This window comes from Rana temporaria, chromosome 7, assembly GCF_905171775.1.
Source record: "Rana temporaria chromosome 7, aRanTem1.1, whole genome shotgun sequence".
Classification (NCBI taxonomy): Eukaryota; Metazoa; Chordata; class Amphibia; order Anura; family Ranidae; genus Rana; species Rana temporaria.
The window spans coordinates 124,744,969-124,770,443 of record NC_053495.1 but is presented as its reverse complement, the minus strand read 5'-3'; positions in this window follow the sequence as shown (position 1 = coordinate 124,770,443).

Genomic DNA, 25,475 nt, shown 5'->3' with positions numbered 1-25,475 from the left:
CAGCACTCTTAAAGTTGCAAAGCTTCTGAAGCGTGATCATCAAACAAAAGAAGCGTGTGGAAAAACAAAGGTGCAAAATAACTGCCCATGAACTGAGAAAAGTTAAGCGTGCAGCTGCCAAGATGCCACTTGCCACAAGATTGGCCATATTTCAGAGCTGCAACATCACTGGGGTGCCCAAAAGCACAAGGTGTGCAATACCCAGAGACATGGCCAAGGTAAGAAAGGCTGAAAGACGATGACCACTGAACAAGACACACAAGCTGCAACGTCAAGACTGTGCCAATAAATATCTCAAGAAAGATTTTTCTAAGGTTTTATGGACTGCTGAAATGAGAGTGAGTCTTGATGGGCCAGATGGAAGAGCCCGTGGCTGGATTGGTAAAGGGCAGGGAGCTCCAGTCCGACTCAGACGCCAGCAAGGTGGTGGTGGAGTACTGGTTTGGGCTGGTATCATCAAAGATGAGCTTGTGGGGCCTTTTCGGATTGAGGATGGAGTCAAGCTCAACTCCCAGTCCTACTGCCAGATTATGGAAGAGACCTTCTTCAAGCAGTGGTACAGGAAAAAGTCACCATCCTTCAAGAAAAACATGATTTTCATGCAGGACAATGCTCCATCACACGTGTCAAAGTACTCCACAGCGTGGCTGGCAAGAAAGGGTATTAAATAAAAAAAAGTAATGACATGGCCTCCTTGTTCACCTGATCTGAACCCCATTGAGAACCTGTGGTCCATCATCAAATGTGGGATTTACAAGGAGGGAAAACAGTACACCTCTCTGAACAGTGTCTGGCAGGCTGTGGTTGCTGCTGCACGCAATGTTGATGGTGAACAGATCAAAACACTGACAGAATCCATGGATGTCAGGCTTTTGAGTGTCCTTGCAAAGAAAGGTGGCTATATTGGTCACTGATTTGTTTTTGTTTTGTTTTTAAATGTCAGAAATGTGTATTTGTGAATGTTGAGATGTTATATTGGTTTCACTGTTAAAAATAAATCATTGAAATGGCTATCTATTTATTTTTTGGTTAAGTTGCCTAATAATTCTGCACAGTAATAGTAGTCACCTGCACACACAGATATCCCCCGAAAATAACTAACACTAAAAACAAACTAAAAACTACTTCCAAAAAAATTCAGCTTTGATATTAATGAGTTTTTGGGGTTCATTGAGAACATGGTTGTTGTTCAATAATAAAATGAATCCTCAAAAAATACAACTTGCCTAATAATTATGCACTACCTGTATACTTCTAGCATCAATACCATATTATGGTTCTACAATCTGACAGGTGCGCTTTATATGTTGTCCATTTTTATATCTACATTTTGTTGTTGAAATGTTATTAATCATTGTGCACATATTTACCTTCCTGAATGAGGCTCACAGGACCGCTCTCTTCCTCCTGCTCTTCTGCTTGAGAAGTTGGGGTGGTGGGGGGGGGAAGCTCCTCAGCTTGCTCCTCAACAGGAGCTGGGGTTGGGGAGTGGGAGGGCCCTGGCTGCTCCTCCTCATCCATCTCCTCCTCTGCCGCATCCTCCTCTGCCGCATCCTCCTCCTCCTCATCGGCCTGGCGCCTTCTGCGCTTGGCGCGGACAACTGGCATTGGAGCTCCTATAATAACACAATGTTCATATATTATAAAAATGTTTTCTAATGACGTATGCAAATTCTGTGTACTGTGCTGTATTGTATATGAATACAAATTGATTTATATAGACAGTTAACCAATGGGACAATGTTATATTAAAGGGTCTTGTGGGCACTACAGGGGACTGAGCGTGAGCTGGGATGCAACCATGTTAAAATGAGCTGTTTTTGTCTCCTTTGTTTTGTTCAGACCATCTCATGTTAAAAAAAGGGCCTGATGGAGCACACGGGATTACTATAACAACCCCACTCCTAACACAGGAATTTAGTGGTAATCTATATATATAAAACTCAACGTGTGTGTGTGCATAAATGTATGTATGTATGTATGTATGTATGTATGTTCCAGCATCACGTACAAACGGCTAAAGATATTTATATGAAACTTGGCACACAGGTTACTTATATGTCAGCCACAAACATAGGATAGGTGGTTTAAACCTTACCCACCCCCACTTGCCATGGTCGGGGTTTTTCTTTAAAGTCCCATGCAAAGCAATGGGAAAATTATGTTCCCACATAACTTCTGTGTTCCTGTCTGCTGCCCCATGTATTTTTTCAACAGTACTATGAATACCTTGGCCGGTGGTGATATATGTTAGCACAACATGGCATCTTGGTTAACAACATCTGACCTTACATGAATTACATATGACCTTACATAACTGTCACCAAAGGAGCTGCGGTGGCTCCACGCGATTGCCACTGCACTGACAACTGATTCACCTCTGCAGCTAGGGGTTCGGATCCCGCTCTCGGCTACCTGTGAATTGAGTTTGGTGGTCTCAGCCCCGCCCCTGGTGGGTGTGCTATGCGAGGTTGGGTTGGGAGGACCCCCTCACACCCGCCATTGCCAACCGGGGCATGGAGAAAGGTGGCAGATTGCCTCTGGGGGAGGCCTCCCAACTCCTGCAGGCCGGCTCCTCTCTCTTTCGAGTTCACGCACAAAATACACTTTTTTAAAAAAAAACATAACTGTCAACAATAACTTACCTGGATGATATTTAGCCCGAAGACGTCTGACATGAACCATTTGGCGCCTCTTCAGGTCAGACCACTTCTTAACAATGGCCTTGTGGTCATGTTGGCCGCCAAAGTCAGCGATTAGGGCGCTGACCACAGCCCTTTTCTGTGGCTGCCTCCGCAGCTCATCGTATCCTGTTTCCAGGAACTTCTGCAAGATGAAGAACAAAGTATATTGTAATACTTCTGTTGACAGCCTTATGGATATATGACGTAAATGTATGCTATTCAACAATTGGAAGCATTCTCGCCTTATTAATCAATGACAGGGGTAACATGAAAGATTTTATATCCTGCCATTTCGGTCGCCACCTTTTTTGCATAAATATAGCAGCCATTATCATTTGCATAATTATGAATATATTATTAACAACACAGGATACACGTATAGGGGAGATATGCGTTGCTAACTCTTTTCCCTGTCAGGAGCCTAACGCCCCGGGGGGTCAGAGACGGGACCTTTTTCGGAGGACCACTGACGTATGTACCAGTCGCAGTTTTTTGTGATGTCACTCTTTAGGTGTGTGCACATTTTTCACTGCATCCGGGTGGAGTTTTTGGGTTGTGTTTTGCACGCCACAGGCTTTTCAACAGGAAAAAAACAGCTGGAGGCAGAATGGTTGCAAAACACTACGTGTTTGTTACTTAACTCTGGGTTTCAAGACCAGTCCACCTCCAGCTGTTGCAAAACTACTACTCCCATCAGCCACGGTCTGTCAGTGCATGCTAAGAATTTTACTTTTGCTGCATTTAGGGTGCCACAGTTTAGAGACCCGTGCATAAAGGCCTGAAAAATGGGGGCCTGCAGAACTTACAATACTAGAAGTGCCAGCATTCCCAGGCATGCTGGAAGTTGTAGTTCTGCAACATCTAAAGGGCAATATGTATTCGAACGTCCTTGGGCCTTGAGGACACTGAAGTCAGGACGTTCGCATACGTCCTATGTCCAAAAAAATTTTAAATTCATTATGCTAAATAACAAGGAAAAGTGCCTAAATACACATTTGCCAACCAGGGTGTCTGCAGCTGTCCAGGCATGCTGGGACTTGTAGTTTTGTAAAAGCAGGAGACACATTTTTTGTGAAATACTAATATATGATCATATATACTAACTTTTAAACTAGACTTAAATGCTGGGCTGGGCTGGGACTTGTAGTTTTGTAAAAGCAGGAGACACATTTTTGGTTAAATACTAATATCTGATCATATATACTAACTTTTAAACTAGACTTAAATGCAGTTGAAGATGATGAAATAACAGTGGTCAAAATACTTACACAAATCAGCAACTTTTCCTCAGACTTAGTGAAATTGCTTCCAACCATGTTGCTGTGTGATTGCGCTGCGATCATAAGTTGGAAACTGGCAAGGCTCCAGGAAATGGTCGCGTGTTGTTCGCGTGTTGATTGCGCTGCTTGGACCGAGATGGGTCCATATGGCTTCGGCTGTATGGACCACAGTAACTCTTTTCCCTGTCAGGAGCCTAGGAGCCTAACGCCCCGGGGGGTCAGAGACGGGACCTTTTCGGAGGACCACTGACGTATGCAACCGTCGCAGTTTTTTGTGATGTCACTCTTTAGGTGTGTGCAAATTTTTCCTTGCACCGGGTGGAGTTTTTGGGTTGTGTTTTGCACGCCACAGGCTTTTCAACAGAAAATAACCAGCTGGAGGCAGAATGGTTGCAAAACACTACGGGTTTGTTACCTAACTCTGGGTTTCAAGACCAGTCCACCTCCAGCTGTTGCAAAACTACTACTCCCATCAGCCACGGTCTTTCAGTGCATGCTAAGAATTTTACTTTTGCTGCATCTAGGGTGCCACAGTTTAGAGACCCGTGCATAAAGGCCTGAAAAATGTGGGCCTGCAGAACTTACAATACTAGAAGTGCCAGCATTCCCAGGCATGCTGGAAGTTGTAGTTCTGCAACATCTAAAGGGCAATATGTATTCGAACGTCCTTGGGCCTTGAGGACACTGAAGTCAGGACGTTCGCATACGTCCTATGTCCAAAAAATTTTTAAATTCATTATGCTAAATAACAAGGAAAAGTGCCTAAATACACATTTGCCAACCAGGGTGTCTGCAGCTGTCCAGGCATGCTGGGACTTGTAGTTTTGTAAAAGCAGGAGACACATTTTTGGTTAAATACTAATATCTGATCATATATACTAACTTTTAAACTAGACTTAAATGCAGTTGAAGATGATGAAATAACAGTGGTCAAAATACTTACACAAATCAGCAACTTTTCCTCAGACTTTGTGAAATTGCTTCCCACCATGTTGCTGTAATATTGGGAAACTGGCAAGGCTCCAGGAAATGGTCGCGTGTTGTTCGCGCAATTGCGCATGCGCGATCGAAAAATCGCAATCGCAATATGTATTTTGGTTAAAATATCATACATATTCGATTTCAGAGTGCTGCTACAGCAGTTTTCGAAATATCTGCAATAAATTTCGCATTCGCATGTTGCGATATTTCGATAAAATATCAGGAATATTCTGAGCCAATCAGAGCGCTCCTCCAGCATATCTCGAAATTGCGCAATAAATATCGCATTCGCATGTTGCGATATTTCGATAAAATATCAGGAATATTCTGAGCCAATCAGAGCGCTCCTCCAGCATATCTCGAAATTGCGCAATAAATATCGCATTCGCATGTTGCGATATTTAGATAAAATATCACGAATATTCTGAGCCAATCAGAGCGCTCCTCCAGCATATCTCGAAATTGCGCAATAAATATCGCATTCGCATGTTGCGATATTTCGATAAAATATCACGAATATTCTGAGCCAATCAGAGCGCTCCTCCAGCATATCTCGAAATTGCGCAATAAATATCGCATTCGCATGTTGCGATATTTCGATAAAATATCACGAATATTCTAAGCCAATCAGAGCGCTCCTACCGCAGTTATTAAAAAAATCGCAATTATTTTCGCATTCGCAATAGCGAAAAATCGCATTCAATTAATTTCGATAAAATATCACGAATATTCGAATTTAGCGAATATATCTCGAATATTCGAATATATATTCGAGATATATCGCGAAATCGAATATGGCATATTCTGCTCAACACTAATGTTTAGCCGTTAAGCTAAAGGGGAAGCCCCATCTATAAAGAATGTCCCGGTCTTGCAGGGAGCGTAGTAGTGGTTGCAGGAGTCTCCGCTTCTGGAGCGTGATCCATGAGAGGTCTGGATAAAGTTGTATCGGGGAGTTGTCGAACACTAGTTTACGGACAGCGCGGGCTTTGCGCATGATGGTCTCCTTCAGCGGATATGATTGTATGCGGCAAATAACGTCCCGTGGTTTAGAGGCGGGGCCTTTCGGGCGCAAGGCCCTATGAGCTCTGTCTATTTCAATGTGTTTGTCCAGGGGAGCCCCTGTGAGGTCGTTAAACATCGTCTGGAGCGTTTTTTGCAAATCTTCAGCTTCATCCGCCTCAGGGAGGCCTCGCACTCTAATGTTATTGCGGCGCCCCCTGTTGTCCAGGTCCTCCAAGTGGCGCTGCATGTCCCGTAACATAAGGCGGTGGTCGGAGCCCTGAAGTTGGGTCCTATGAACGGCCATTTTAGTCTCCTGTATCTCTTCTTCAGCCATCTCTACTCTATCGGCCAGGTGTTTAAGGCCTGCTTGAATGGTTTGAATTTCAGTCCGGCAAGTGTCTTTTACATCCGCAATCAGTTGCTTAAAGTCCTCCTTTGTGGGGAAGGCTTGCAAATAGGTCTGCCAGGAGGGCTGCACGGCTCCATCCGGGCCCCACGGCTGGTGGGGGGATGTATAGGTTGCGTGACAATGGGGCCCAACGGTGGGGCTCTCGGTTCGGGACGGGGGGTGTTTAGACGGGGGAGCACCCGAGTCAGTCCATGGCATGGTCAGGGGGGGCTGTAGGGTGGACCCCGGGGGTACGTCCCCCTGGGATGGCATGCTGGCCTGTGTCATCTGGGCATAGGAAAGGTGGGGGTGATGTGCTGTTTGAGCCCCTGTCCGGAGCGGGTCTGCAGAGCGTGAGGTTCTCTGGGCTTGCGGTGGATCCGGGGCCCACACAGAGGTGAAGCTGTGCGCCTGGGGTGAACTAGGCCGCACCATCGCGGGGGGGTGCGATGGGCTTGGCAGGGCCGGGAAGTCCAGAAGTGGATCTGGGGGGGAGGCTGATCTGGTGGCAGTGTCCTGTGACCCCAGGGCCTGCGCCGCTTGGTTCAATCCGGGGGTGGTCTCCGCGTCCTGCCGCAACTGCGACGGAGGATGCATTGCGGCCTGGTCGCCGCGTTGTACGGGCGGCATCTGAGGCTGATGGCCTCGGTCACTCACCCCTTGCTGGGACCCATCGGGGTCCGATGTCCTCTGCGGGGATGGCGGTGGATCCCTGGAGGCCTGTGATGGAGCGGTGTTCTGCTCGTGCTGCGGGGCGCGGTCGCGGTGCTGACAGGCCTCGGCGTCCGGCGCCATCTTGCTATGGCTACCCGGCGGCATGTCGGGGATCTTAAAATAGTCCCTGAAGGACGTGGAGGCTCCGGACAACGGCAGGGAGAGTCCTCTGGACGTGGAGGATCTGGTGGTGCGGGAGGAGCTCATTAAATTCGAGTGATTTCCCCCGAAATCGGCCTAAGTGCTGCGGGCTGGTGTGGAGCTCCTAGGCAGCACGTCCGTCCAGCTCGGCTTCCGGTCACGCCCCCCCCTAGGGGTATTTTAAATGCTATGGACAGAATATCAATCAAAAATCCAGAAAAACTCACAAAACAAATGCTATAAATTAATTTGTAGTTCAGCAAATAAAATAAGTATTTGATCCCCAAGCAAAACATGTCTTGGTGAAGAAACCCTTGTTGGCAAGCACATAGGTAAGATGGTTAATAGTGATGTCGCAAACCTAAAATTTTCTGTTCGCGAACTTCCGCAAATGTTCGCGAACGGGCGAACCGCCATAGACTTTAATGGGAAGGCGAATTTTAAAACCCACAGGGACTCTTTCTGGCCACAATAGTGATGGAAAAGTTGTTTCAAGGGGACTAACACCTGGACTGTGGCATACCGGAGGGGGATCCATGGCAAAACTCCCATGGAAAATTACGTGGTTGTCGCAGAGTCCGTTTTTAATCCATAAAGGGCATAAATCACCTAACATTCATAAATTGTTTGGAATAACGTGCTTTAAAACATCAGGTATGATGTTGTATCGATCAGGTAGTGTAAGGGTTAGGGTTACATATAGGGTTAGAGTTAGAGACAGGGTTTAGGGTTAGGGTAAGGCCCGGTACACACGAGCAAACATGTACGATGAAAGCGGTCCGTCGGACCGTTTTCACCGTACATGCCTGCCAGAGGGCTTCTGTACGATGGTTGTACTAACCATCGTACAGAAGTCCGCGCGTAAACACTACGCGGGGCGTGTCCGCGTCGTCGCCGTGACGATGACGCGGCAATGATGCGGCGACGTGGGCGGGCCTGCCATTTAAAGGCTTCCACGCATGCGTCGAAGTCATTCGACGCATGCGAGGGACGGCGGGCGCTCGGACATGTACGGTAGGTCTGTACTGACGACCGTACATGTCCGAGCGGGCAGGATTCCAGCGGACAGTTTTAAAACACGTCCAGGAATATTTGTCTGCTGGGAAAAGGCCCGGCGGGCAAATGTTTGCTGGAATTCGGCCCGCTCGCGCCTACACACGACCGAACATGTATGCTTAAACTGGCCCGCGGACCAGTTTCAGCATACATGTTTGGTCGTGTGTACGGGGCCTTACAGATAGGGTTAGGGTTAGGGTTACAGATAGGGTTAGGGTTAGGTTTAGGGTTACAGACAGGGTTAGGGTTAGGGTTACAGACAGGGTTACAGATAGGGTTAGGGTTAGGGTTACAGTCTGTAACCCTAACCCTAACCCTGTCTGTAACCCTAACACTAACCCTATCTGTAACCCTAACCCTATCTGTAACCCTAACCCTATCTGTAACCATAACCCTATCTGTAACCCTAACCCTATCTGTAACCCTAACCCTAACACTATCTGTAACCCTAACCCTATCTGTAACCATAACCCTATCTGTAACCCTAACCCTAACCCTATCTGTAACCCTAACCCTGTCTGTAATAGGGTTAGGGTTCACAGTGCCAGACCAAACTCTGACAGACCAAACTCTCCGTTTAACGCACCGCAAACACCTGCAAACAGTCCATTTGCACAACTGCAAACTCCCCATTTACACAAGGTTGGATACCAAGCTAGCCATGTCCTGTATGATAAACGAATGCAATGTTAAAAATGAAATGCTGAAAATAACTTTCATAGCCAAATAGGAGTAGATAAATAAGCTCCTAAGGTAGGAAGTCATTGCAAAACATGTCAAGCTCATACATGTTGGGCTGACCTATGTCAATTCTATGCCTATGGCCATGTGTTAAAATTGGTTTGGATCATATAATAATAGTAGCTTAAAAATTATATGTGCTTTTGTGTATGTCTGTAAAAAAATTTACTTAAATAAAACATTTATTATTTTAATGATTGGTGCCTATAAAGTCCATGGTTTTCTCTTATATACATGTTTTAGGAGTAGATAGATAGTGAATTGATATTCATAGAAAAGGTGGGCAGGGAAGGATAAGACAAGGTGAAGGTTGGTAGTCACTTATAATAGTGAGTTATATACCATTCGTAATTCAATCCTTGAGGAATTGAGGGGTCTAACTTAAAGATCAGAAAACTTCTCTTTTAATGAAAAGCAAAAAAAAAATTATCACCCCCCTCCTAAGATTATCCACTCTTCAAAAGGTTGTATATTTGTCTATTTGTATCTTCAAATGTTCTATATTTGATCCATGTCGTTGCACAAAATGTTTGACTGTGTTAGTTTTCTTTCAAGTGTTGATGTTTGATAAATGATCCCTCATGCGATTGCATAACCATCTACTAGTTTGAAGTTTGTATGTAATACATGAAATAACAGACTACCAATTTAGTTTGGCAATTCACTAACTGATTTATAGAGAAAGAGTTGCCATTTAAGTAAGAGACAACTGTATGGGAATCTCTAAATAACATGATCTGTTATGGTACCTGTACTCTGCATGTTACACACTCCTGACTCCTTCACCCTGTATATAGGCTCAAGTTTTAAGCCCCTCCCACTGTTGCCACAGTTTTGCTACACTAAAAATTTGCAGAAGCATGCTGCATGCACTCAGGGCTGTCTTTAATATTGATTGGACCCTGGGCAAACATTTCCTTTGAGCCTTCCTTACCTCCCCCCAACTCCGAGACATTCAATAAATTGCAGGTAGACTCAAAATCAGGTCAGTGTCAGGGCTGGGCTCAGCCCTTCCTTCTCTGAGCTGGCTGCTCAGTTGCCTTGGTTACATCTTTAGAGACACTCTACTATGTTCCTGTTAAAGACTTGCTTGGCTGATGTTCATTCTGGCTCCAGATCCTGCTTGCTGTTTTACTACACTGATCTCTGGCTTCCTGACATTTTGGCTTGTCAGATTATCCATTCTGGTTCCTGAACCCTGGCTGTGTTTTGACTATGTTTACCTTTTTTTCTTTATTATTAAACAAGTGTGATTTAACTGTACTTCTGTCTTGGTCTGATTCATGATTTCTGACAGTAGGCGAAGGTCATGAATTCAGAAGATGCAGTCAATCCACTTGTTGGTAAAAAAAAATCCAGATTGTATGATCAGGATCACTGCATAGATTAGTTTTCCATGGCGTTACAGACGCTCCTGAGTCGCATGGCTCACCTGGAGTCTCCCACTGTGGGCGCTCTGGTAGAACCTGTGTTGCAGGCCGACCCTGCTGTTGCCCCAGTCTGTGTAAACACCCACCTTGAGTATTTCTTCTATAAGAGGTATGTCTGGTTTCACTCTGCTTCCCCAATGATTTGGGGGTTATCCAGTTCAATGCAGAGGGTTTCTCAACCGGGTTGAGATATACTTTGAGATTCTGCCCCAGGTGTTTCCCACGGACAGAAGCAAAGTAGGTTTTGTGATATATTTGCTTTTTAAGAGAGCCTTGGCCTGGGAAAACCCTCTATGGGAGGGGCAAAAACCCATTGTATTGAGTTACCCAGAGTTGGTGGCTTCTTTTAAAAGGGTATTTGACATTCCCGCACGCTCCATTTCTGCTGCCAAAAGCCTCATGTCCATCAAACAGGGTACGGGAACTGTTGCCTATTACACCATTGACTTCCATACCCTGCTAGCAGAGGTTGCGTGGAACAATGAGGCTCTCGTGGCTGCTTTTTCTCACAGTCTCTCCGATAACATCAAAGATGAGATATAAACAATAGGGTAATATGGCACACTCTGGATATGACAACAAATAGAAATGAAAATGAATTGGGAAGGGAGAATAGGAAAATAAAATAAGTTAATTGGGAATTTAGTCCATGTAAGGATACATACTGTAGGTAACTGTCCACAGGAGGCTGCCAGCTCAGAAGTTTTAGAAAGCAAAAGAAAACTCTGTAATATAAAAGGAACAAGGAACAGTGCCATCTAAGTGCAGTATGTAAACATTTGTAATTGTAAAAAATTTACAAGTGTGTAGTGATATCAGGCATGTAGTAAAAAAATATGGTTCATCCGCTCCGACTTCCGGGTGATGGGAAAGGTCCATAACAGTGACGCCGGACCTTTCCCATCACCTGGTAGTCAGAGAGGATGAACCATAATTTATACTACATGCCTGATATCACTACACCCTTTTGAGTGAATTCTAATAATTATTTTACAATTAAAAATGTTTACATACTGCATTTAGAGGGCGCCATTCCTTGTTTCTTTTTCAAAGATGAGATAGCAGCCCAAAACATATCCACTGAGCTGGAGAGATTGATTTTGTTTGCCATGCTCATTGACTCCAGACTCCAAGAGAGACATTCCTTTAAGGAGTGCTTGCGAAATCCTCCTGTACCTCTGGCTCTGAGCTTTACAGTCCCACTCTTGCCTCCCTCACCTCCCATGCCTCCTGGTACCGAGTCTGTCAGTGAAGGTGAACCCATGCACTTGGGATACTTCACACATTCCTGGATGAGCCTGGGATTCACACATCTTTCTACGGCAGAGAGAGCCCTTTGGAGGAGGGAGAGATTGTGCCTTTATTGTGGCCAGGCAGGTCACTTTTTGAAGTCTTGTCCTACCCTTCCAGGGAACGCCCGTACCTTTAGGTCCTGCAACGGAAAGACCTTAGGTGGCATTGTTTTGTCCCCAGTAATCCAGAATGATAAGCCCCTGGTTCCGGTTACCCTTTCTTGGGCTGAGTCGTCCGTCTAGATACAGGCTCTAATCGACTCTGGGGCTGCAGGCCTGTATATTGATGCTGCCTTTGTATTTGTTGTGCTTTTTAAGGACATGACGTAATTACCCGTTCCAAAACGACTACTGGTCTCAATTGCTGGTTACCAGAGTCTTAAAATGGCTGCCGTGGCTTTCAAGATGGATACTCTTAAAGAGAAATTACTTCTTGCGACCTCCGAGTTCCAAAGCATTCGGCGTTCAGGAATCTTCATGAATGTAAAAATATGTATTGACAAATGGTGTATGTGTCTGCATATATGATGTGGTCATCAGGTGTCTTCAGTCATCTTGAGGGTGTGTGTGTGTGTTTGAGTGTCTCTTCATCACATTTTTCTTGTCTCTAAATACTATCTCACACAATGAGATAATAAAAATTATAATAAGCTCTGCCCAAAAGGTATGGCTTATTTTCATTGGTAAGCAACACCTAATCATTTACCTCTCAGGGATTTCAGTGATTTTTAGGTAATATCACCTTCAACCACTAGGTGTCTCTGATAGTAGACACCTGTTTTGAGCTTATCTTTTAATTAATATGTTACATTTTTCATACTATGTATCAGTTTTTATATTTGTTCTGAGGAATATATATCTAAGATTAAGGTATGCTGGTAACCGGCGTAATATGAAATACGTTTGTATACTTTTGATTCCTTTACATTACATAAACTGGTTCTATATTTATATATAAATGTATATCTTTTAAAACTGGTTTCTCTAAGAGGGACACATGTTATATATATATATATCAATCAATATCACACCAAATGATTATCTATATGGATAAATGGATATTTCTGATATAGCCGATGAGTATGCGTTAATCTAAACATTGGTTAAATTCTTATATAGTTAGCATTACGATTATGAGTCTTTTATAATGCTATTTAGCTTTTTAACCACTTAAGACCTGGACCTTTAGGCAGCTATAGGACTCGGGCAGGTTTTGCGATTCGGCACTGCGTCGCTTTAACAGACAATTGCGCGGTCGTGCGACGTGGTTCCCAAACAAAATTGGCGTCCTTTTTTCCCCACAAATAGAGCTTTCTTTTGGTGGTATTTGATCACCTTTTCGGTTTTTATTTTTTGCGCTATAAACAAAAATAGAGTGACAATTTTGAAAAAAATTCAATATTTTTTACTTTTTGCTATAATAAATTTTCCCCAAAAATATATATAAAAAAAAAAATTTCCTCAGTTTAGGCCGATACGTATTCTTCCACCCATTTTTGGTAAAAAAAATCTCAATAAGCGTTTATCGGTTGGTTTGCGCAAAATTTATAGCGTTTACAAAATAGGGGATAGTTTTATTGCATTTTTATTATTTTTTTTTTACTACTAATGGCGGCGATCAGCGATTTTTTTCGTGACTGCGACATTATGGCGGACACTTCGGACAATTTTGACACATTTTTGGGACCATTGTCATTTTCACAGCAAAAAATGCATTTAAAATGACAATTGCAGTTTGGGAGTTAACCACAAGGGGCGCTGATGGGGTTATGTGTGACCTCATGTGTTTTTACAACTGTAGGGGGGTGTGGCTGTAGATGTGATGTCATCGATTGTGTATCCCTATAAAAGGGATCACACGATCGATGACGCCGCCACAGTGAAGAACGGGGAAGCTGTGTTTACACACAGCTCTCCCCTTACTTCAGCTCCGGGGACTGATCGCAGGACTCCAGCGGCGATCGGGTCCACAGGTCCCGCGGTCCGGGAGCTTTCGGACCGGGTCGCGGGCGCGTGCCCGCGACCCACGGCTGGGTACTAGCACAGGACGTACCTATACGTGCATGTGCACAGCCGTGCCATTCTGCCGACGTAAATGTGCAGGAGGCGGTCCTTAAGTGGTTAAAACACTTCTACTTATAATCACAACTTTTATATTTTTACCTTATACCAAATTTGTTAGGTCCGGAGATACTAAAATTATAATCATCTCTGTGACCTAAAATATCTAATTTGTATGACTTACAATCACATACATTTTGAAAATATTCCTGACTGCACAAAATTCACATCTTTCTAACATATGTTAAAATGAACTTTGAACAAGGGATGCTTAGAGATGATTTAGCTATCTAAACAGTTCCTCACTCGAACACAATGGTTTATGTAAGGAGAGGGTAGTTTTTATGTGATAGGAGTCCAAAAACCTTATGTCTTTATGTCTTTAGTAGGGTTGAGCGAACCCGAACTGTAAAGTTCGGGTTCGTACCGGACTTTTGGGTTTTTAGTACTCGAAACCGAACCCGAACAATTTGCTGTAAGTTCGGGCTCGGGTTCGGTGTTCAGCAATGTAATGGCGCGCTGCAGAGCAGCCAATCACCATTTGTTTTACTCGTGTGACCTAGAAGCCATCACAGTCATGCCTACTAATGGCATGGCTGTGATTGGCCATGCAACATGTGACCCAGCCTCTATATAAGCTAGAGGCACATAGCACAGCACGTCACTTTGCTTTACATAGGGTAGGGAAAGGCTGCTGCTGCTGCTCTGAGGGAGAGAATTACATAGGAGTCAGACTGTCCTGCTCAGAAATCAAATTACACCAGCACTGTATATGTTCCTGTGAGATACTCTGCATTAGATACTTTAGGGAAAGGTTCCTGATTTTGCTTATAGGGAGAGAAATATATAGGAGTCAGTCCTGCTTCAGAAATCAAATTACACCAGCACTGCATATGTTCCTGTGAGATACTCTGCATTAGATACTTTAGGAAAAGGTTCCTGATTTTGCTTATAGGGAGAGAAATACATAGGAGATAGGAGTCAGTCCTGCTTCAGAAATCATATTACATCAGCACTGCATATGTCACTGTGAGATACACCCTTTATATACATTTCTTCTATTGTGCTATTCAAAAAACATCCATTTAGGGAAAAAAAAAATTTGCAATGTTTCCTCCAGTGTTTTCTCCATATCTGTACGTGTGAGATAAACACTGTAGATACCGTTCTTCTATTGTGCTATCCAAAAAACACCCATTTAGGCCAAAAAAAATATTTTGCAGTGTTTCCTCCAGTGTTTGCAGTGTTTCCTGCATATCTGTACGTGTGAGATACTACACCTTAGATACTTTTTTTCTATTGTGCTATTCCAAAAAAAAAAATATTTAGGGCAAATAATTTTTTTTTGGTGCATTTCCTGCATATCTGTATGTGTGAGATAAACACTTTAGCTAGTGTTCTTCTATTGTTCTATTCAAAAAACACCCATTTAGGGCAAACAAATATATTTTGCAGTGTTTCCTCCAGTGTTTGCAGTGTTTTTTTTTTTTTTTTTTTTTTTTTTATGTTATTTTAAGTTATTTCCCTATCCATTTATTTGCAGAGTACTTGCCATGCTCTTACCAATATTTTTCTGCAATTTGCAGCCCTCTAGCCCTTTCCATTAGTGTTTTAGAGACATTTAAGTACTGAAAAGTTTGGGTCCCCATTGACTTCAATGGGGTTCGGGTTTGGGGTCAAGTTCGGGTCAAGTTCAGGTCCCAAACCCAGACTTTTTTCCGAAGTTCGGCCGAACCCGTCGAACCCGAATATCCAGGTGTCCGCTCAACTCTAGTCTTTAGGTTTTGTCTTCTTAAGCCCTATACACACAGCCAGATTCTCATCAGGAAAAACGACAAACGATGAGATTCCTGGCAAGATTCTCTTGCCGGCTGAGTGTACACAGACACCATTCAAAAGAACCGCCGTTCTTTTGAATTGCACGAACGCGGTGACGTCATCGACTACGACGAGCATGCGCTCATCACATTCGATGCCGTCACCGCCATCTTGCTTCACCCTACCTATGCCTTGGAAACTCCCGCGCACGCATCAAAGTCATTTCGAGCATGCACAGGTTTCCATGGAGAGGTAAGTATACAGACGCTCAGGTTTCTCGGCAGGAAAACACTGCCCAGAATCTCACAATGAGAAAATAGCGAGCAGGTTCTCTATTTTTCTCATCTAGATTCTGGGCAGCTTTTTTGACGAGAAACCTCAACACACGCATGGTTTACTCGGCAAGAATGCTCTGCCAGCAGCTTTCTTGCTGAAAAAACCTTGCGTGTGTACGAGGCTTCAATCTACCTAACAGGATGAGTAAACATCTTCTTGTTTTGTGACGAGGTCTACCATTGTTCCAGAAGTTTCTGTCTCAATACATGCTTGTAAAAGTCTTCAATAGTTGATATAGTAAAACAACTTGGAAAAACATGAGATCATCTATTTTTTTCTAAAGGTCTCAGAGGGCAACAGTCCAATGATTGCAAAAATCATGGTTCATCTGTTTTTGAGGCCTAATGCCCCGTACACACCATCACTTTATGTGATGAAAAAAAACAACGTTTTTAAAAACGTCACTTTAATTGACCGTGTGTGGGGGAAAACGTCGTTTTATGTCTTGTAAAAAACGACCAAAAAAATGTAAGCATGCTTCAATTTTATGTGTCGTTTTTCAAAACGTAGTTTTTTACTTCACAGAAATTGACCGTGTGTAGCAAAAAACGTCGTTTTAAAAGACGTTTTTACACCCGCGCATGCCCAGAAGCGAGCTTCAATGGAAAAAGTGGTGAGAACGTAACCTCGCTTTGCTAGAACATTGTGAGAAAAACAATGGTGTGTAGGCAACTTCGTCTTTGAAAATTGAAGTTTCAAAAACGTCGATTTTTACTTCACAGAAAATTTCGCTTTTTTTTCATCACATAAAGTGATGGTGTGTACGGGGCATGAGTGAACCTTACATTTCTGCCAGTAAATATAAAATATATTATTTATTCATTAATCCACAACATATTTAAGCACTCAAATCCGCTGCAGCTGCGTGAGACATGCTTCCAGATGGTAGCCAAGGTCATGTGCACCTTTTCTCTCTCTTCCCTGCCAGAGGAGTACCGTGGTTTTAGCGATGTCTTTGACAAAGGTCAAGCCGGTAGTTTGCCTCCACACCGGTCGTATGATTGCGCAATTGATCTTCAACCTGGTGCCATACCCCCTCGTGGCCAGGTTCACCCTTTGTCAGTCTTGGACGATAAGACCATGGAGGAGTATGTTGCAGACACAGTTTCTCAAGGTTTTATCTGCAAATCCTCATCTCGTGCTGGTGCTGGTTTCTTCTTTGTGAAGAAGAAGATTGGTGAACTGAGACCTTGTATTGATTATAGGATTATAGTCTCAATCATTTCACAATTAAGAATGCTTATCTGATTCCGTTGATTACAGAGCTATTTGACCGCCTCAAGGGAGCAACGGTTTTCACAAAGCTTGATTTGAGAGGGGCATACAATTTCATGAGGATTAAGGAGGGCAACGAGTGGAAAACTGCATTTAATACCAGAACAGACCATTATGAGTACCTTATAATGCCTTTTGGCCTTTGTAATGCTCCGGCAGTTTTCCAGGATTTTTTGCAGTTATGTGTGGTGGTTTATCTCGACGGTATCCTAATATTTTCCAAGTCCCTGGAGAGCCACCACACAGATGTCTGTCTGGGGTGCTTCAGAAACTAAGAGAGAACAATCTATATTGTAAATTGGAGAAGTGTGAATTCCATCATGAACAGGTTAAATTCCTGGGCTGGCATGTCATTTCCACTGCTGGTTTTTCGATGGACCCATAGAAACTTTCAGCAGTCCTACAGTGGCCCCCGACCCGTGGGTTTACGTTCTCTGCAGCGTTTTCTTGGCTTTGCCAACTATTATCGGAAAGTTCTCTGGTCAAGCCCCTGACTGATATGACCAGAAAGGACGGTAACCCACAGAGATGGTCTACGGAGACCATTAAGGCCTTTTCAGAGTCTCAAGGCTGCCTTTGTTCCTGCTCCTGTGTTGGCACATCCTGATGCTACATTACCTTTTATTCTTGAGGTTGATGCTTCTGAGACTGGAGTTGGCGCCCTTCTGTCTCAACGTCCTACCTCTAAAAGTGCTATGCATCCTTGTGGCTACTTTTCCTAGAAATTGTTAGCGGTGAGCTGTGTATGGAGTGCAGGATTGAGGGGTGAGCTGTATATGGAGTGCAGGATTAAGGGGTGAGCTGTGTACGTAGTGCAGGATTTAGGGGTAAGCTGTGTACAGAGTGCAGGGTTAGGCATGAGCTGTGTTCATCCAAGTCCCCCCCCTTTCCCAAGTACAGAGCTCTCCTCTTCCCAGATTAGTTTGGAGCCCACCCTCCATCAATACACATTCCTCTCGCATCAATCCCCATTCCGCCCCCTTTCAATAGTGAGCATTCTGGTCACCTAACATCAGAGTGGGGCTGCAGAAGAGAAGCTGTAACTCACTGCATGTCACTGCATGTCCGTGGAACAGCTTCTGCCTGTGTACATCCCCTGCTCCCTCCCCCCTCCTCTCTTTGCTCTCACATAGAGATAGATAGACTATGGCCCGGATTCACAAAACACTTACGCCGACGTATCTCGAGATACGCCGTGTAAGTGTAAGTATGCGCAGTCGTATCTGTGCGCTGTGCCCACAAAACTAGATACGCCTGAAAATAGGCTTCATCCGACCGACGTAACTTTCCTATGCCAGCGTATCGTTGGCGCATATTTACGCTGGCCGCAAGTGGTACTCCTATTGATTTCCTATTCACCTATGCAAATGAGGGAGATACGCCAATTCACAAACGTACTTGCGCCCGGCGCATAATATACGCGCTTTGCGTAAGTCGTACGTCCAGCGTAAAGTTATTCCCCATATAGGAGGCGCAAGTCATGCAAAGGTATGGACCAGGGAACACAGCCATCGTATTTTACGTTGTTTACGTAGTACGTGAATAGGGCTAGGCGTAGGTTACGTTCAGGTTGTAGGCAGTGATTCGTCCACGGGACGGTGCATGCACCGTACGTTATTCGTAACTTTATGACGCTCAGTCCTTCATTTACATGGGGTCACGCCTCATTAGCATGGCTCACGCCCACTTCCACCTACGCTGGCTTATGCTGAGGAAACCCAGCGTATCTTTAACAGCGACTGGGGGCGAGTGCTTTGTGAATACTGTGCTTGCCTCTGTGCGCTGCGTCGGCGTAGCGTATATTCGATATGTTTTTTGGACGGTTCTAAGAGGCCGTCGGGAGAAGAGCGCTGTCACTTGTAAATACAGAAGCAGTGCTTCTGTATTTACAAGTGACAGTAGTGAGCAGCCATCCCCAGATCATGGAGGTGGAGGAACTCGGTTGAAGAAAAATCCGGTGGTCAGCGCAGGCACCAGGGGCAGCTGCTTTGGGCCCCCAACAATGGCAGATGCCCCGCTTAGTTTATCTTAGCCACTTGGGTGCTGTGTGACGCATTCCTTCATCACTTATTTTATTGTTTATTTCACTTCCACAGAGTTTATGAAGATATCTATTAGCACTCATGCATAGAAGTGATATACTTCTGTCAACCAGTTCACTGATCACCCTTTGATGTTATGCTGTTTGTATTGTTATAATCATATACAGACCATCCTACTTCCTCTACACACCTCTCCCATCCCCCACCTACTGTACAGCGCAGCGCTATCTTCTTTGTCATTATTTTATGGTTTGATACACCTTCCAGTGCCGCAGCTGTAACCCCTTTCCCTTCCCCCCCCCCATTCCCTTTGGTAGCGCGGTAATACCCATTCTTTCACTTCGTTTTTTGTAAATCGCCCCCAGTGTGATCAACATTTAAGCAAAAGAACACTGAGATCCAAACAGATCCAATAAGCATACTTATTTATGAACCTTTGTTAGCACAACAACAGAAAATACATTTATTGTATGGGTTTGCCATTTAGTTGTAAAGCATCTTTTGTTCAGTTCTGCACTGCATTAGCAGGGTCTCACCTTAGGGCCAGATCCACGTACCCTGGCGCATATTTCCGTCGGGCGTATCGTATCTAAGATACACTACGCCGCCGTAACTTACTTTTTTTTTGGAATCCTTAAAGAATGCGCGCCGTAAGTTACGGCGAAGTGGTGTATCTTTGGCGGCGTAAGGGTGCACAATTCAAATGTATGTGATGGGGGCGTGTTTTATGTAAATATGTCTTGACCCAACGTAAATTACGTTTTTTTCCAACTGCGCATGCGCCGTCCGTGGGGGTATCCCAGTGCGCATGCTTGAAATTAAACCGGAACAAGCCAATGTTTACGACGGTGACGTCATTCTACGCAAAGCCCTATTCGCGAACGACTTACGCAAACAACGTAACATTTTCAAAATTCGAGGCGGGAATGACGGTCATACTTAACATAGGATACGCCTCATATAGCAGGGGCAACTATACGCCGGAAAAAGCCGAACGCAAACGACGTAAAAAAATGCGCCGGCCGGACGTACCTTCGTGGATCGCTGTATTTAGCTAATTTGCATACTTGATGCGGAATTCGACGGAAACGCCACCTAGCGGCCAGTGGAAAAATGCACCTACGATCCGACGGCGTACTAAGACGTACACCTGTCGGATCGAGCCCAGATGCAGTTGTATCTTGTTTTGTAGATACAAAACAAAAATACGACGCGGGAACTTTGAAATTACGCGGCGTATCAATAGATACGCCGGCGTAATTCATTTGTGGATCTGGCCCTTAATTTTCACAGGCATCACAATTGTAGCACCACAGAAATGCAGCATTACAGTTTCTTAAAAAGTATGGTATATATATTTTTTAAACTGATATATTAGCTCATACAGGGATGCCTGAGTATAGTTAAAAAAAAATTAAAACAGCTTTTGAAATTACATTACTATTTTAAAGCTTATATGAGATTTTATTAATATTGAGATTTTCTTCAATATTAACTGGAGGTTGTACAGAGTTAATTTATTTAACAGGGGAGATATTAGCTGGATTTATTATTGTAAGCTGAAATTCTCTTAAGTTTACAAAAGGTGTTAATTTCCTAATTCCTTCATGATATCTGGAATATCTCTTGACATTTACCTCTTAGCTTATTTTGCATTTTATGCAAAAGTGTGATAAGTATTTGATATGGAAATTATTGTGTCTACAAATCATTAAGAGGTTGCGTAAAATCAAGAAATATAAACCATGCATTACAGATAACAATAATTTCTGGAAGTTTTCATGTTTGCTTGATATGTAAAAAAAAAAAGTGGTTTATTTGAAACTAAATTGTATTAGTTAAAAATAATTGTTAATCTGGCGTTATTTCACTATACAAAGAAAAAAAGAGCTGCTGCTCCAGGTGTATGATGATAGCCTGAGATGGAATATCTCGTAGAGTGCCAGCCCCGGCCCGCCTCCATGGGAAACTTGTAAGGAAAGAAATAGCTGCACATCCAGGATTTCCGATTGCCTTTTATTGTTCAAAGTGATAACACCAAAAACACCAACACAAGGTCACGTAGACACGTTTCACACAAACATCTTGTGCTTAATCATATTAACTACTTGCCGACCAGCCGCCGTCATTTTACGGCGGCAGGTCGGCTCCCCTGCACGAGAGCCCATAGCTATACGTCGGCTCTCACGCAGGCCACTAGGGGCGCACTCACTCGCCCCTGACCCCTGTGCGCGTGCCCGGCGGGAGCGATCGCCACCGGGCACACGCGATCGCTCGTTACAGAGCGGGGACTGGGAGCTGTGTGTGTAAACACACAGCTCCCGGTCCTGTCAGGGAGAGAAATGCTGATCTTCTGTTCATACAATGTATGAACAGAATATCAGTAATTTCCCCTAGTGATGCCACCCCCCCTACAGTTAGAACACACCCAGGGAACATACTTAACCCCTTCCCCGCCCCCTAGTTTTAACCCCTTCACTGCCAGTGGCATTTTTATAGTAATCCAATGCATTTTTATAGCACTGATCGCTATAAAAATGCCAATGGTCCCAAAAATGTGTCAGAAGTGTCCGACATAATGTCGCAGTACCGAAAAAAATCGCCGTTTGCCGCCATTACTAGTAAAAAAAAAAGTATTAATAAAAATGCCATAAAGATACCCCCTATTTTGTAAACACTATAACTTTTGCGCAAACTAATCAATAAACGCTTATTGTGATTTTTTTTACGAAAAATATGTAGAAGAATACGTATCGGCCTAAACTGAGGAAAAAAATGTTTTTTTATATTTTTTGGGGGGATATTTATTATAGCAAAAAGTAAAAAATATTCATTTTTTTCAAAATTGTCGCTCTATTTTTGTTTATAGCGCAAAAACTAAAAACCGCAGAGGTGATCAAATACCACCAAAAGAAAGCTCTATTTGTGGGGGAAAAAGGACGCCAATTTTGTTTGGAAGCCACGTTGCACGACCGTGCAGTTGTCAGTTAAAGCGACGCAGTGCGGAATCGCAAAAAGTGCTCTGGACTTTGACCAGCAATATGGTCCGGGAGTTAAGTGGTTAAGCACAAGATGTTTGTGTGAAACACGTCTATGTGACCTCGTGTTGGTGTCTTTGGTGTTATCACTTTGAACAATAAAAGGCAATCGGAATACATGGATGTGCAGCCATTTCTTTTCTTACATGGCTTTATTTCATTCCTTAAAAATAAGACAAGCTTTTCCCTGCTGTCTCATCCTGTTGTGGTGACAACTGTGTAATTTTGGATTTCCCATCACTTTGTGTTCTGGTACCATGACAATTAGAGAGGGAGAATGTTCCTAGCAGAAACAAAGACAGTAATAAGTTTAAACTTTGTACATTCTATTCAAAACCAAGCAAACATTTTGGGTATAGATGCACTTTAGTTATTTGAGTAGAGATAGATTAGTATAAAGGAAAGTGTCATGTTTAGCACCCTCCAAGTTAGGCGCTAGAATTAGTTTGATTTAGTAATGGCTCACTGTATTTAGTGGAGCTAAGTGTGTTTTTGTTAGGTAAATTTAATTTGCCTCACTATTACCAGTGCAGCTGATTAATTGGGTCAGTTCAGTGTTATCAGCTGCTGCCAGCCTGATAGCTTCCTCTGTTTTTTAGAGAGCTAGCTGTGAGAATTCTCTGGAACATTGGTGTGGAACTGTCACGTACCTTTTTCTTCTGTTCACTCATTTTGCATTTTGTAAATTGACTATATATATATATATATATATATATACCGTATTTATCGGTGTATAACACGCACAGGCATATAACACGCACCCTAACTTTAAGAGGGAAGTTACAGGAAAAAATCTTTCCGCAGCCCCTATATATATATATATATATATATATATATATATATATATATATATATATATTTATGAAAGCATTCTTACTTTACAGCATTTCTTCACTTCTCAATATTTATCTCAGCAGGATCCATTATAAAATCTAGCAACAAAATAAATAATTAAATACAGTGAAAAGAAATTTAGATGGACACAGGGGAGTTTCTCGAAATCAGTTGGTCTGTGTGCAAGAAAATAAGTTGGGCCCCATTGCTTGATTTGCTTGTACATAATATGCCACAGTGAAGGGTGGGTATGGTTTTCATTTTATCAAGGGTGTTTGCTAAGACCAGGAGGACATTTGGGCACACTACGTTGAAGAGTAAGGCAGTGTGTATAGTGCACCACAGCAAACAGTGGGTGTGACCAAATTGTGTTAATGGTGGGAAGGAATTAAGGCGCGTGGTTAAATAAAACAAAATACTTCTTGTGCCAATAAAAAAATGCTTATATTGCTGTTCCACAAGTAAGAGTCTTACAGACATGTACACTAGACATGTGCGTTCCCGTTCGTAACAAATGGATTTCATACATTCGGATCAATTCGAACATCCGAAAAGCTGAAAGAACCAAAATACGAAAATTACGGAATTACGAATAAGCAAAATAACGAACAAGCGAAAATATGAACGTATGATTGGACAATCTTACTAAAATACGGAACACCGAAAAAGCAAAAGAACGAAAATGACATCTATAACGAACGATTTGCATTCCGTATTTTAAATCATTTGTCTGTTCGTATTTTCATTTGTATGTTCGTATTTTCATTTGTGTGTTTTGTAAATCCGTTTCTTTGTCTGTTCGTAAATTTGTGTACTTGTATCGTTCTTTCGAATGGGCACTGGGCAGTGTAGTTAGTGAGTGATGTATCTTACTTAATAACTTAGCCAATCAGCTTATCTCTTTTGTGCTGAGTCACATTGTACAGTGTAAAGTCCCGTACACATGATTGGACTTCAAACAAACTTTTCCGTGGATTTTTGTCTAAAGGGAGTTGGCCAGACTTTTGAAACCAAAAAAGTTTGTCCGATAGAGCGTACACACGGCCGGATTTTTTGGAAAACGCTCAATTTGACGTTTGTTGGCAAAAAGTCCGACCGTGTGTACGGGGCTTAAGAGAAAGTATATCTTAATATGGATTAGCCGCGTGTTGCTATGTATTTACGAAAGTACAAAATTCCGAATCCATTAAACGAAAATTATTATCTAACAAAATTACGAATTTTGTATCAACGAAAATAAATTAGACAGAATTACGAATCATTCAGAATAAACGAAAATAAAACTGTTACGAAAATACGAACAGGTCCGAATAGGAAAACTTGCGTCTTACGAAATTACGAATCTTTACGAATCTACGGAACGAGACGAAACGGAACAAAAAAATACAAACATTTTTGTTGTGCACATGTCCAATGTACACCTCTGCACAATCATATTTCAAAAATACAACTCTTTTATTGAGTGTAATTTTGTGTACACTGAAAAGAGAGCTACCACTTTGTCTGTGCCTACATTAAAGAATATAATTTACATTTTCAGGGACTGCTTAACCCCTTCCTTACCGTGCCATTATAAAATGACACCGGTGAACGCCATATGACGTCTTTTCTTCCTGGCAATCTAGGGCGATTGCCGGCGATCACGGCAGTAGTGTGGATCTGTGTGTGTAAACACACACAGACCCTCCTGTCAGAGGTGAGGAGACCGATGTGTGTTACCAGTACAGAGGAACACAGATCGGTCTCCACCTCTTGTGAGTCCCCCTACAGTAAGAATCACTCCCAGGGAACATATTAACCCCTTCAGCACCCCCTAGTGTTAACTCCTTCCCTGCCAATCACATTTACATAGTAATCAGTGCAGTTTTATAGCACTAATCGCTGTATAAATGTGAATGGTCCCAAAAACGTGTCAAAAGTGTCCGATATGTCCGGCACAATGTCACAATAAAAATCGGAGATCGCCGCCATTACTAGTAAAATAAATAAATAAATAAAAATGCCATAAATCCCCTATTTTGTAGACGCTATAACTTTTGTGCAAATTAATCAATATATTAATCAATATACGCTTATTGAGATTTTTTTTTTACCAAAAATATGTAGAAGAATATGTATCGGTCTAAAATGAGGGAAACATTTTAAATTTTTTTTTTATATTTATTAAACAGTAAAAAATATAATATTTCTTTAAAAACTGTCGCTATTCTTTTGTTTATAGCACAAAAAATAAAAACCGCAGAGATGATCAAATACCACCAAACGAAAGCTTTATTTGTGGGGGAAAAAAACCATAAAGATTTAATTTGGGTACAGTGTTGCATGACCGCGCAATTGTCATTCAAAGTGCAACAGCGCT